The sequence below is a fragment of the Ambystoma mexicanum genome, chromosome 2q, assembly GCF_040938575.1.
Source record: "Ambystoma mexicanum isolate Mex_15411 chromosome 2q, UKY_AmexF1_1, whole genome shotgun sequence".
In the NCBI taxonomy this organism is placed as follows: domain Eukaryota; kingdom Metazoa; phylum Chordata; class Amphibia; order Caudata; family Ambystomatidae; genus Ambystoma; species Ambystoma mexicanum.
In genome coordinates, this window is record NC_090924.1 from 290,363,782 (window position 1) to 290,375,914 (window position 12,133).

Genomic DNA, 12,133 nt, shown 5'->3' on the forward strand with positions numbered 1-12,133 from the left:
AAGTCTCCATTCCCATGGAGTCCCGTTGGACTCCATGGGAATGGGGACCACGGAAGCACCATTATTAACGGTGTCGGTGCTTCCGTGACGATCTGCCTACCATAGCCGCTGTGTCTGGCAGGGTCTGCCCTGTGGGACAGAGCGACTCCGGCAGGCAGACTCGTAGTATGCCGGTCCGGAAACAACAGTGCGGTAAGCTTACTGGCACTGTTGTTTCCGGACCGGCATACTTAGAATGAGCCCAAATGTCTCACTAGCTGGTTTTGTTGCTTATTTGTCTCTGCATGGCTGCCCCCTCTTCATGCCACCCCACTTCTCCCTGCTCCTTGCCGTAAGTTTCTACGCCGTTAGCCACCATCACCATACCTCCAGCGATTCCCTTCGTCCGCTTCATTGGCACAAATTAAACGACCTTAGCACCCAACTTCTATGCAGGTATGTATGTGCCACCTCGGTCTCACTGCCACATGTTCAGTGAGCTTCTGTCGGTAGTCCGCAGGGCACCATCACTGGAGGTGTTCTTTTCCCCCTATTCTAATTGTCATTATGGAGTCCTTGCCTTTCTGACATCCATTTTTGTCTGTTCACCACTACAGCATTCTTCCGATACTCATAGTCAGTGATGTGTGCAGAAATCACTCCTTCATCTCCGCTAAGCCAACCATTTTGCGATCTGCATGACGCTGTGAGGGATGCCTTTTCCCGCTGTCAGGAACCAATTCTCATCCATTAAATCAGCCTTTTGATGGTCTGTTTCTCGTGCAGTTATTTATTATGTTCTTCATGTTCAGCTTCTATAAAACAGCATGTATTGGGATTGTAGGGGTACCTGGCAGAGTAGCCTCTGGCCTAGGGGGCCATTATATGGATACAGACCACGTCTGCCATATGGATTGCATTTGTACAATTAGGGCTAAATAGCCTTGGGCTATTAGGATAAGTAACATTAGAAAAAAAAACTGGGTACGATTTAAAGACTTTACACGGGTGAGATTATTGGTGTTCTCATGTAAGAAATGTCTGTCAGTTGTATTTAATTGTTTTTATATATTGCCATCGCTGTCATAGTAACATTTTCTGCCATTTTGTAGCACTGGTAATGGCAGATGTATGTATTACACAATGGCCCTCATTCCAACCCAGGCGTTAAGGGTTTAACGGCGCCGTCGGCGCCGTTAACCCTTAACGCCTGATTTCCACCTTAATGCCTGCTTTTAGCAGGCGTTAAGTACCAAGGCGCTAAGCGTCCTTGGCGCTAATTACGGCACCGTAATTTATGGTGCCGTAATTAGCGCTTCCCCACTCCCATTATGCCCTATGGGGAAAAAATGGGAATGGGGAAGGGTAAATGGGGATTGGGGATTTACCGCCCCACTCACCTTGGAATGGGGCGGGAAATCCGCCATCCACCATGGTGTAAACGGAGTTTACACCATGGTGGTAAAGTAGGGAACTTACCACCTGGGTTGGAATGAGGGCCAATGTCTGGGTATTCGTGTTATCAACATTAGAAGGATAAAGGTCTGAATCAGCACTGTGAGTATTTGAACCTGAGATTTACACATTAAAAGAGAAGGATTGCTCACATTTGCATGAGCTAAGATCTCTTTAATGAAGCCATGAACAAATGCAAAATAAGCAAGGGCTCTAAGTATAGCTTGGGGGTTCCTCCCACAAAACAAATATGAAAAAGGAGTTCAAATAGTAATTTGTTAAGCACGTGTGTCCCGCGATTCTATTTAATATTTACATCTGGGCACTTGTGTGTCTCATGCGCTCCTTTGGTGTCAGGTGCTACTCCTATGTCGATGACACTCAGATCCTGATCCCTTTAGATCTTGATCAGGCTGAGATGTCGTCATGATTGCGGGGTGCCTGGCTGCCATAGGGGATTGGATGAACCACAACTGGCTTAATTTGAATGGAGACAAGACAGAGGTGCTAGTGGTGGGCGGCCATCCCAATCCTTCACTTTGGGTTTCCTCTTTCTGGCCTCAATCTCTTGGTCCCCTACCCGCCCTGGTGGGGAAGGTGAAAAACCTGGGTGTAGTCCTGTCGGCTTCTCTATCCATGGACAGCCAAGTAGCAGCTGTTTGCCAAGCGGGACATTTTCAGCTGAAAGTACTTAAGAAAGTGCTCCCCATGATCTCTGCTTCTCTCTGTCTCCTGGTGTTGGCAGCTATGATACTATTCCTGCTGGATAATTGTAACTCGCTTTATCTGGCGCAACTGAAAGGGCTGATTCAACAACTGCAATGCATGCAAAATCTTGCAGCGCATGTGGCAACAGGTACACCTTATAAAGCCCACATATCCCCGGTACCACAGTCCCTTCACTGGTTGCCGGTGACCCAACATATTAGGTTCAAGGCTTTATGTATTTCCATCGTGCTCTGCATGACCAGGGTGCGGAATTCCTCCATGCTAAGTTTACGTGCTACCATCCTAACCGCCGGTTGTGTTCCACATCTGCTGATTTGCTTGTCGTGCCTTTTTGTTGACATATGCGGATTAGAGCTTGTGCTTTTTCCATAGCAGCAGCTATTCTATGGAATGAGCTGCAGTTATCCATTAAAACACTATCTAACCATTTGGCCTTTAGAAAGGCGGTAAATATATTCCTGTTTTAGGTGGTCTGGTTTTTGTGTTTTTCTGGTTATGGATGTATGCTTGCTTCGCTAGCGCCAACATACCTTGGGATCGCCTTGCGCTTAAGAAATGCTCTAACATAACATAACATACTTGCGTTACATGTTCTTCAGCATTTTTGTAGCATGAGCATCTTCATCTCTAGGCCAAAATGTTGCCCATCTTTACAACCTCCTCTGTAGAGCTTATAGAGCATATATGTTCTTCTGCCTCATGCATCTGTCCAGGTGCGTCATCATCTGCTCCATATATCACCAGTCTTCCGTTTCACTCATTTTCACACTTCTTCCGGGACTTTGTCCAAAAGGTTTATAAGGAAGGGAAAGGGGGGATCCTCTTTGTATTTTATAGAGGGGCCTGAGTCTGGAGGACGAATTTACACTGCAAAGAGAGGGGGTTGGACTCTGGCTGCCTCTTCCTCTGAGACACTAACAGGTGTCGCGCTAGCATACATGAGACCAAGTCTACGCTAGTAAGACTTGTGATTTTTTGTAATAGAACCCAACAACAATTTTTCACGGGTGCTTAAGAATTTTTATTTGGGACACACCCCAAAAGATTTTTTAAAAAAACATAGACAAACTAAAAGTCCATTGTCACAAATTGTATTTTCATTATATTGTATCGGCATATAATGTCAACAACACTTAGTCATTAATACAACAAGGTTATCAAATGCAATATTATTGTTCATGCACTGAGAAGGAGTCGACACTTAGATGTGTTTCCAGCTATATAACAACGCAGATGTAGATGGTGGGTTGTTCTATAGCTTTCCTCAGGACTGTGAAATCGGGTAGTCTTGTGTGTGTTTCTCTGACCAAGCTGTGGATGAGGAACAAGAAAAAAGGGGGGGACATGTGCTGTTTTAAAAGGGTTCTATAGAATAAGAAACTAAAAAAGCATGATGCTAGGCTCAGACATACCTGTCTTCAACAGTATTTTGTCTCAGGGCAGGATGGTGCGTGGGGAATGGCGAATCCGAGTATGCCAGACCAGGTGGTGATTGTTCTCTGGAGTTGCAGGAGAGGTCTCCGCTGCAATATATAGGACACAGCGTGTGTTAGATGCACGGGTCCTATTTGTGTCATGAAATTGACACTGTGCACGTGAGAAATTAAAGTGCTGTTTGCCTATTATTGGCCGGTACAGAGTGTAGTTAGCTGTGCGTGGACTCATGTCTCCTGTTATAATATATAGACAATGTATCCTAAATGGGATGTCAATAGACTGTTATAGTCACTTTGGTATTAATACTTGTAACACCCCGAAGGAGAGGGCGAGTTGCTTACCTTCTCGTACTGGGGAGAGCTCCTGAAGTGAGCTGTGTCGCTGACTGTGCTCCGCGCATGCGTGGTGTCACGTCGGTGAGGCGGGCAACCAGAAAAAGGTGAGCCAAAATGGTTAGCGCATGCGTGAGTAAATAGTGGTGGAGTTACCGCGCATGTGTGGGAAAAGAAAGTGTACGTGCGTTCATGGCTGGGATACTGTTGCTATGTCGCGTCAGAGATGGGCGTAGTCTGTCTGCACAGTTGATTAGTCCCGTGATTTGCAATGTATACAGGGGGGCTGTGTAGTCCATGTGTTTTCCAACAGTACAGTACAGTCTGCATTTCATACATTTTGAGATTGAATTTCAGTAATACAGAGCACGTACATGTGTATTTTGATTAATACAAACATGCGGACATTAACATACATAGAATTTTGTACCTCATTCTATCCCATGTAACATGATAATTGGTTAATGAGGAAAGTAGGGAAGTATACTAGTGGGAGGTAATTAAGGTGTATTTAGAAGAAAAGGTTCCACTCTATGCAGATGTTTAATCCATTCTTCACCGTATCTAATCTGTGGATCCATTTCTGTTCCAATTTTCTCAGGGCTAGGTCTCTGTCACCTCCTTGTTCCTTTTCATCTATGGTTTGGATGATCGCCCATTGAAAGTCTATGGGCCTCATTACGACCCTGGCGGTAATCCGCCGTCATTACCGCCATGGCGTAATGAACGTTAACGCCGTGGGACGATGGCGTAAAGGGCGCCACATTACGACCCATCGCGCACGAGCATTACGCCATGGCGGTAATGTAAACTGCGCCATGGCGGTAGTGCCCCCAAAACGGCACCTACCGGCATCGTATGCGGCGCAAGGTGCACCACCGCCACCGCCGTACATAGCGGTGACCGTAGTTAGCGGTCACCGCAATTAGCGTTGACCGTAGATAAGCGGAACCGGAAGTAGCGTCACCGCGGCGGAACGGGAAAGAGCACGGCGGCCATCTTTAAAAACACAATCCATTGCCATCCTCCGAAACCACTGGACATCCGAGCCTGAGACCCCGCAAATACCGGCTTCAACCTTCTACCTGCAGGAAGATGCCTAAAGTTGTGAAAAAAGCCTGTGACCGCCAGCGGCAAGACCGCTTCTCCAGAGAGGAGCTTACCATGCTAGCGGAGACCCTCCAGGAGAACGCTGCAGTGGTATTCTCCAACCAACTGACAAGACCGGCCATATCCAAGAAGAAGGCCATATGGGCACTGGTAGCTCAGCGGGTCAGTGCCGTGGGAACAACACCCCGCAATGTCAAACAGTGCCGCAAGCGGTGGGACGATCTCCGGCTCAGAGTCAGGAGCATACTATCAGCTAACATGAACCTGGCAATGGCAACTGGGGGAGGATCGGAGTCCCCTATAAAATTGCAGCCATGGGAGGAAATCTGTGCCTCCACAATCGGAATGCAGAGCATTGAAGGAGTAGGAGGAATGGAGAGAGGAGCCCCGACATCGGGCGATGCAGGTAAGTGGCTCAAATCAAGGCATGCAAATCTCACCTAAGTCCATTCATGTGAAGTACAATGTTGGCCCATAGTGTAAATGCAACACATCAGCCGGAGACTGCCCACAGATACATCCGATCTGCACCCTGTACACATGCAGTATGCACACCCTAACAGCAGCCACCCACATACCTCCATGCTACTTCCACACAAAAGGGAGACAACTTTTTTCCCCTGCATGAAATGTGCCACATGTACTAACTGATAAGATGCCAGTCGCCACAATGCCCGGCCAATGTCCGCAGACCCATCAATAACACTCTCCCTCCTCTGTCCCACCACAGGCTCAAATTCCGACCTTGAGGAAGAGGACACCACTGCCTCCACACCCACCAAGAGGGCCAGGCCAACTGTGCCAACACCACAACCCTCCACCTCTGCCCTCCCGAGGAAAACCCCACAGCAGCCAAAATCCATGCAAGGGAAACAGGACAGGGCACAGACAGCCACCCCAGCAGGCAGTACAGCAGCAGCAGCAGCAGCAGACATCACACAAATCATGCCCACAGAAGCCACAGCCTCTGCTGCAAGCAGCACAATTGGGGAAACTGCTGCCATTGCTGCCTCCTCCGACAGCGAAGCAGGGATCTTTGAGGAGAGTGATGTCAGAAACCCCACAGGCCACCTTCATTCCCCCTACCTGTCCCTAAGCAGCCCGCATGCGGATGCCACACAGGGTCAGCCAGAGGATGACGATTGGCCAGCCACTCCATCCCCGCTGCAGGGGCAGATCAGCCCAATGGGAATACCACTGCCATTAGCCATGGGCCAGAATACCAACCATTCTCTGGAGACGATTGCCACCCGGCAGCAGCAACTTTCCTCGCTGCTCGAAGAACATGTTGCTGAATGTGGGGGGTCATGTGCAGCAATGGAGAAATGTGCAGAGACAGTGAAGGCAGCTATAGAGTCGACCACAAAGGACATCTGCGCGGAACTAGCTGCTGTGCGGCACGCCATCACTGACCTTGTGCAGACAATACGGGCCATGCGTCCAAATGAGCAGGCAGGATCCTCCTCGGTTGCCAGCTCGACACCGAGCAGCCCCATCCGCCGATCGGGGAGGAACCTCCGCAGCACAGGCAGGGGTGCCCCGGGGGCCAGTGGAGGGGGCTGCCAATAGTGGCCGGACAGTGTAGGAATCCTAATTCTGACACTGCTGCACAGACTAACTCACACCTTTGTTGGGATTCCAGGGGGGGGGGAGGGTGGAGGGGGGAGTGGGTGTGTTGGGGTGTGCAGGGGGGTGGCGGGGAGGTGTGTTGGGGAGTTAAGGGGGGAGTTTGGGGGGGGTGTGTGTGCAGGGGGGAGGTGGGAGGTGGTGGGTCACAACGTTCCATGTCTTGAATACACTTTTACCTTGAAAAAAAACCCAGAGTGTGTTGATTTTTTCTTTGCGCATGTGTGCTTTATTGGTGTACAGTCCACAGTGTGCATGTCCCGGTGCCACACAGTGCCCCAAGTGCAGTCACCATATGACACACACCAGCCATGTGTGCTAGAAGCAGTGGTCGATGATAGTTTGGCGCATTGCACGCCCCTCCTGTGCATCGCCTCCTCCATGGGGTGCCGCCCCATCTGCTCCCTCCTCATCCTCATCGTCAGGTGGTTGTAGTTCTGCGTCAGGGGGCAGGGGCACATTCTGCCTGACGCACATATTGTGTAGCATTACACATGCCATGACGATCTTTGCCACCTTCTCATGGCCATACAGGAGTGCCCCACCAGACCTACTGAGGCTTCGGAACCGTGCCTTCAATAGGCCGAATGTCTGCTCTATGACCACACGAGTACGTGTATGTGCACGGTTGAAGTCCTCCTCGTGCTGGTTCTGCGGGTTCCGGACTGGTGTAAGGAGCCAACTCTTCAGGGGATAGCCAGCATCACCTGTATGTAGGCGAGAATGTATGTGTCAGTCATGTTGTCTGATCAGGAACATGATGTTCCATCATGGCTTGCTTCCAACTGTTAATTTGGCTCACATCTACATGACCTAATTTATTCACACAATGCTACCTGTATATGCTCATGGCTTCCATGGCCTGTTTTGCATGCCATCACCCAATGTATGCAGAGGGGTTGTGTGCATTGTAAGTGCCCATCCTCTGTCTCCGATCTCCGTGTTACTCACAGACAGGTGGAGTATGCATCCCCCCCCCTTTCAGCCAGGTGGAGTATGCATCCCCCCCCCTTTCATCCAGGTGGAGTATGCATCCCCCCCCCTTTCAGCCAGGTGGAGTATGCATTCCCCCCCCCCTTTCTGCCAGGTGGAGTATGCATTGGTACGTCATTCACCTGCCCACTTCCATTACATTGGACTCACCGAGTAGCCAGGATCTTGGGCCTGCATGTTGCTCCATGTAGCGTGGTATTGTGGAGTTCCTCAGGACCATGGAATCATGGGTTGATCCGGGGAATCGGGCACAACAATGTGTGATGATCTTGTTGGAGTCACAGACCATTTGCACGTTGATTGAGTGGAACTGTTTCCGGTTGCGGTACGGTACCTCCACGGCACGTGGAACCACCAATTCCACATGGGTGCAGTCGATGGCACCAATGCAACCGGGTATGCCGGCTAGTGCATGGAAACCCACTTTGGTGTTAGCTATCTCCTGTGCAGTCCGTGGTAATGAGATGTGGTTGTCTGTGTGCTTGAGGAGGGCATCGAGCACTTGGATGAGTGTTTGCGAGAATAATGGTTGTGAAATGCCATGCAGGTGCCCCACTGTGTGCTGGTAGCTGCCTGTGGCCAGGAAGTGGAGTACAGCCACTACCTTCAGTAGGGGGGGGATGGCGGTTGGACTTTCTATCATGCTGACGATGTCGTTGTGTGTCATGTCTACGATGGCGGTGATGGTGTCCCGGTCCAAACGGTACAGGGTGTGGATCTGCTCAGCAGTGAGGTTGAATGGATTGGCTCTGGTGCGTGGGATTGGGGGCTGCCTGCGTGGTGGCACTGGCTGTGCAGGTGGGGCTTGCTGGGCCTGCCTTGCCCTCCTTCTCCTCCTGCGTCTCCTCTGTGCTGCCTGGTGTTGTTGCTGTTGTAGTAGTTGTTGTTGTTGTTGTTGTTGCTGTTGTAGCACATGCATTGCTATCAGGTCCTCCAGCCCCAACATTGCCATTCGAATTGGTGTCATTGTGGAGTGTGTCTGGGTGTGGGAAGGGGTGGGGTGGGCTCTTTTTGTACTTCCTGAGTCTGTATTGCCTTCACCTGTGCTGTTTCAGTGCACCTGTGGCAGCTGCATTCACTTAACATGGCCCTTTACGGTTGGTTCGCGATGGCGTTGTTAGCACCATGGTGGTAAGGTACTTAACGGGCTGGGTGATGGCGTTAGGTGCATGTCCGCTTGGGTCGGGATTTGCGTAACTTTCCGCCATGGCGCTAAGTACGGTGTGGGCGGGCGCGGGCGCGGACCCTTGTCGCAGTTAGCGGCAGCGTTGACTACGATGCCGCTAATGGCATCGTAGTTAACGGTCACATGTCATGATCGGACCTGGCGGAAAAAGATGGCGGTAACCATTTACCGCCATCGTTTTTCACTTAGCGCCAGGGTCGTGATGAGGCCCTGTATATTTATGTTTAAGTTTGCTGAAGTGGGCCACTAAAGGTTTGTCCTCAACGACGTTTTTTAAGCATGATCTGTGTTCGCAAATACGTTGCCTCACCTCTCTTTTACTTTTGCCGATGTATAATAGATCACAGGGGCACCGTATTACGTAAATACTCCACTTGGTACGGCAGTTGGTGAAGGTTTTGTACTTCCATTCTAGGCCATTAAGCGAGATGGTTTTTTGGTCCTTTGTCAAATTGCAGACTGAGCAGTTGCCACATCTGTGATGTCCAATGACAGGGGGGAGATCCCATAGGTTGGTCTGATTGGATTTTTTCGTGGAGCCTGGGTATGTGTGTACTAGGCGATCCTTTATGTTCTTACTTCTTTTAAATGCGAATCTGGGCTTTTCGGGGCTAAAATCTTCTGTTTGTAGAAGTTTCCAATTTGATAGCACCGATTTTCGAATGCAATTGCTTATTGGGGTAAAGGTGGTGACACATGTCATTTTTTCAGCGTGTTCCACTCTCGGTCTCTTGGTAAGACATGTTTCCCTACTCATATGCCTTGCTGTCCTACGTGCTCTACGTATAATATTCGGTGGGTACCCTCTTGCTTTTAGGCGAAATTCTAGGTCCTTTCCATTTTTGTCATATTCTGGTAGGGTGGTACAGTTTCTCCCTATCCTGAGGAATTGGCCGAAAGGGAGGTTTTCTCTGAGTGATTGTGGATGAAAGCTTTCAAAGTTTAACAGTGTGTTTTTGTCTGTTGGTTTTCTGTAGAGGGTAGTGACGAGATTGCCTTCTTCTGTAGTTTGAATGTTGAGATCCAGGAAAGGTATACTGTCATTGTTTGAATTCATGGTGAATTTGATGCACGGGTCTACGGTGTTGAGCCAGGTGTGGAAAGATTCTAATTCCGAAGGGGTGCCTCTCCAGACGGTGAAAACATCGTCGATGTATCTGACCCAACCGATTAGGTTTTGTTTATATACGTTGTCTACGTTGTAAATGTGCTTGCTTTCCAAATTGTCCATGTACAGGTTTGCTATATCCGGAGCGAATGTTGAACCCATACTGGTACCTCTTATTTGTTGAAAGTATTTGCCTTGGCACATGAAAAAGTTTTCTGTGAGAGCTATCCGTATACATTCTAGAATAAAGGATGTCGGTGTTGATTGATCTCGTCTGTTGTCTAGGTAGGTCTTTAGTATTTCCAAGCATTCTCTTTGTGGAATGCTGGTATATAGGGCTTCTACGTCGAAAGTGACCAAGATGTCATTTTGTTCTGTTCTGATACTGGCGAGATGATGTATCATAGCTGTAGTATCTTGTATGTATGATTTCATTTTCTGGACAAAGGGTCGTAGGAAGATGTCTGTATATATTGATAAAGGTTCTAGAAGTGAGCCTATTCCGGACACTATCGGTCTCCCCGGTGGTACTGTGGTATTCTTGTGTATTTTGGGGATGCAGTAGAAGGCCGGGGTGATCGGGTGTTCTGTTGTGAGAAACATGTTTTCATCATTGTCGATCCAGCCCTGGGACTCTGCAAAAAGCATAAGACTCTTGATTTCATCCATTAGACGTGTTGTTGGATTATGATCTAATTTTTTGTAGAACCGTCCGTCTTGAAGATGTTTCTGTAGTTCATTGTCGTAGAGATTGTTACCCCAGAGCACAATGTACCTCATTCTATCCTATGTAACATGATAATTGGTTAATGAGGAAAGTAGGGAAGTATACTAGTGGGAGTAAGGGTACGTTTTTTCCTCTTGGTAGTTCTGGATGTCTTTTTTCAGTTTCCAAATTTTCTTATCCAGAGTGAATTCTTTAAATTTCTTTATTTCTTCTTCTATCTTTTCCAATTGTGTTTTGATATCTGGTATGACTGAGTCTTCAATGATTTTTTCTTCGAGATCCTTGAGTTCTTCTGTTTGTTTTTTCGCTTCCTCTTCAGCTGTTTATATTATCAATATAATCCAATCTCTGGAGCATTTGTTTCCTACGCCACTGAATTTTGCCTGAAACCTGGGGTTGTCCAAAAATACCCTCGGTATGTTTTTAATTTGCAGGCCTTCTGGTATGACTCCGTTTTTAAGATACTCTAGCATGAGCAATCCATGTGATTCTGTGCGAACCAGTTTTTTCTTTTTTTGCAACAGAGTGTCTAAGTCTGAGGTAGAGGTTGTTTTTGCTGCTGGTGTTGTTTGTGGTGTTTGTCCCAGCAGTGAAGGTTTTTCTAAAAGTTTCCGATATAGATCATCTGGGAATGACACAATATTTACATTCTCCATTGGTTATTTTGCTAGTCTTTTTTCCACCAACCGTTGGGTTGTCCGACTAAGGTTTATAAGGAAGGGAAAGGGGGGATCATCTTTGTATTTTATAGAGGGGCCTGAGTCTGGAGGACGAATTTACACTGCAAAGAGAGGGGGTTGGACTCTGGCTGCCTCTTCCTCTGAGACACTAACAGGTGTCGCGCTAGCATACATGAGACCAAGTCTACGCTAGTAAGACTTGTGATTTTTTGTAATAGAACCCAACAACAATTTTTCACGGGTGCTTAAGAATTTTTATTTGGGACACACCCCAAAAGATTTTTTAAAAAAACATAGACAAACTAAAAGTCCATTGTCACAAATTGTATTTTCATTATATTGTATCGGCATATAATGTCATCAACACTTAGTCATTAATACAACAAGGTTATCAAATGCAATATTATTGTTCATGCACTGAGAAGGAGTCGACACTTAGATGTGTTTCCAGCTATATAACAACGCAGATGTAGATGGTGGGTTGTTCTATAGCTTTCCTCAGGACTGTGAAATCGGGTAGTCTTGTGTGTGTTTCTCTGACCAAGCTGTGGATGAGGAACAAGAAAAAAGGGGGGGACATGTGCTGTTTTAAAAGGGTTCTATAGAATAAGAAACTAAAAAAGCATGATGCTAGGCTCAGACATACCTGTCTTCAACAGTATTTTGTCTCAGGGCAGGATGGTGCGTGGGGAATGGCGAATCCGAGTATGCCAGACCAGGTGGTGATTGTTCTCTGGAGTTGCAGGAGAGGTCTCCGCTGCAATATATAGG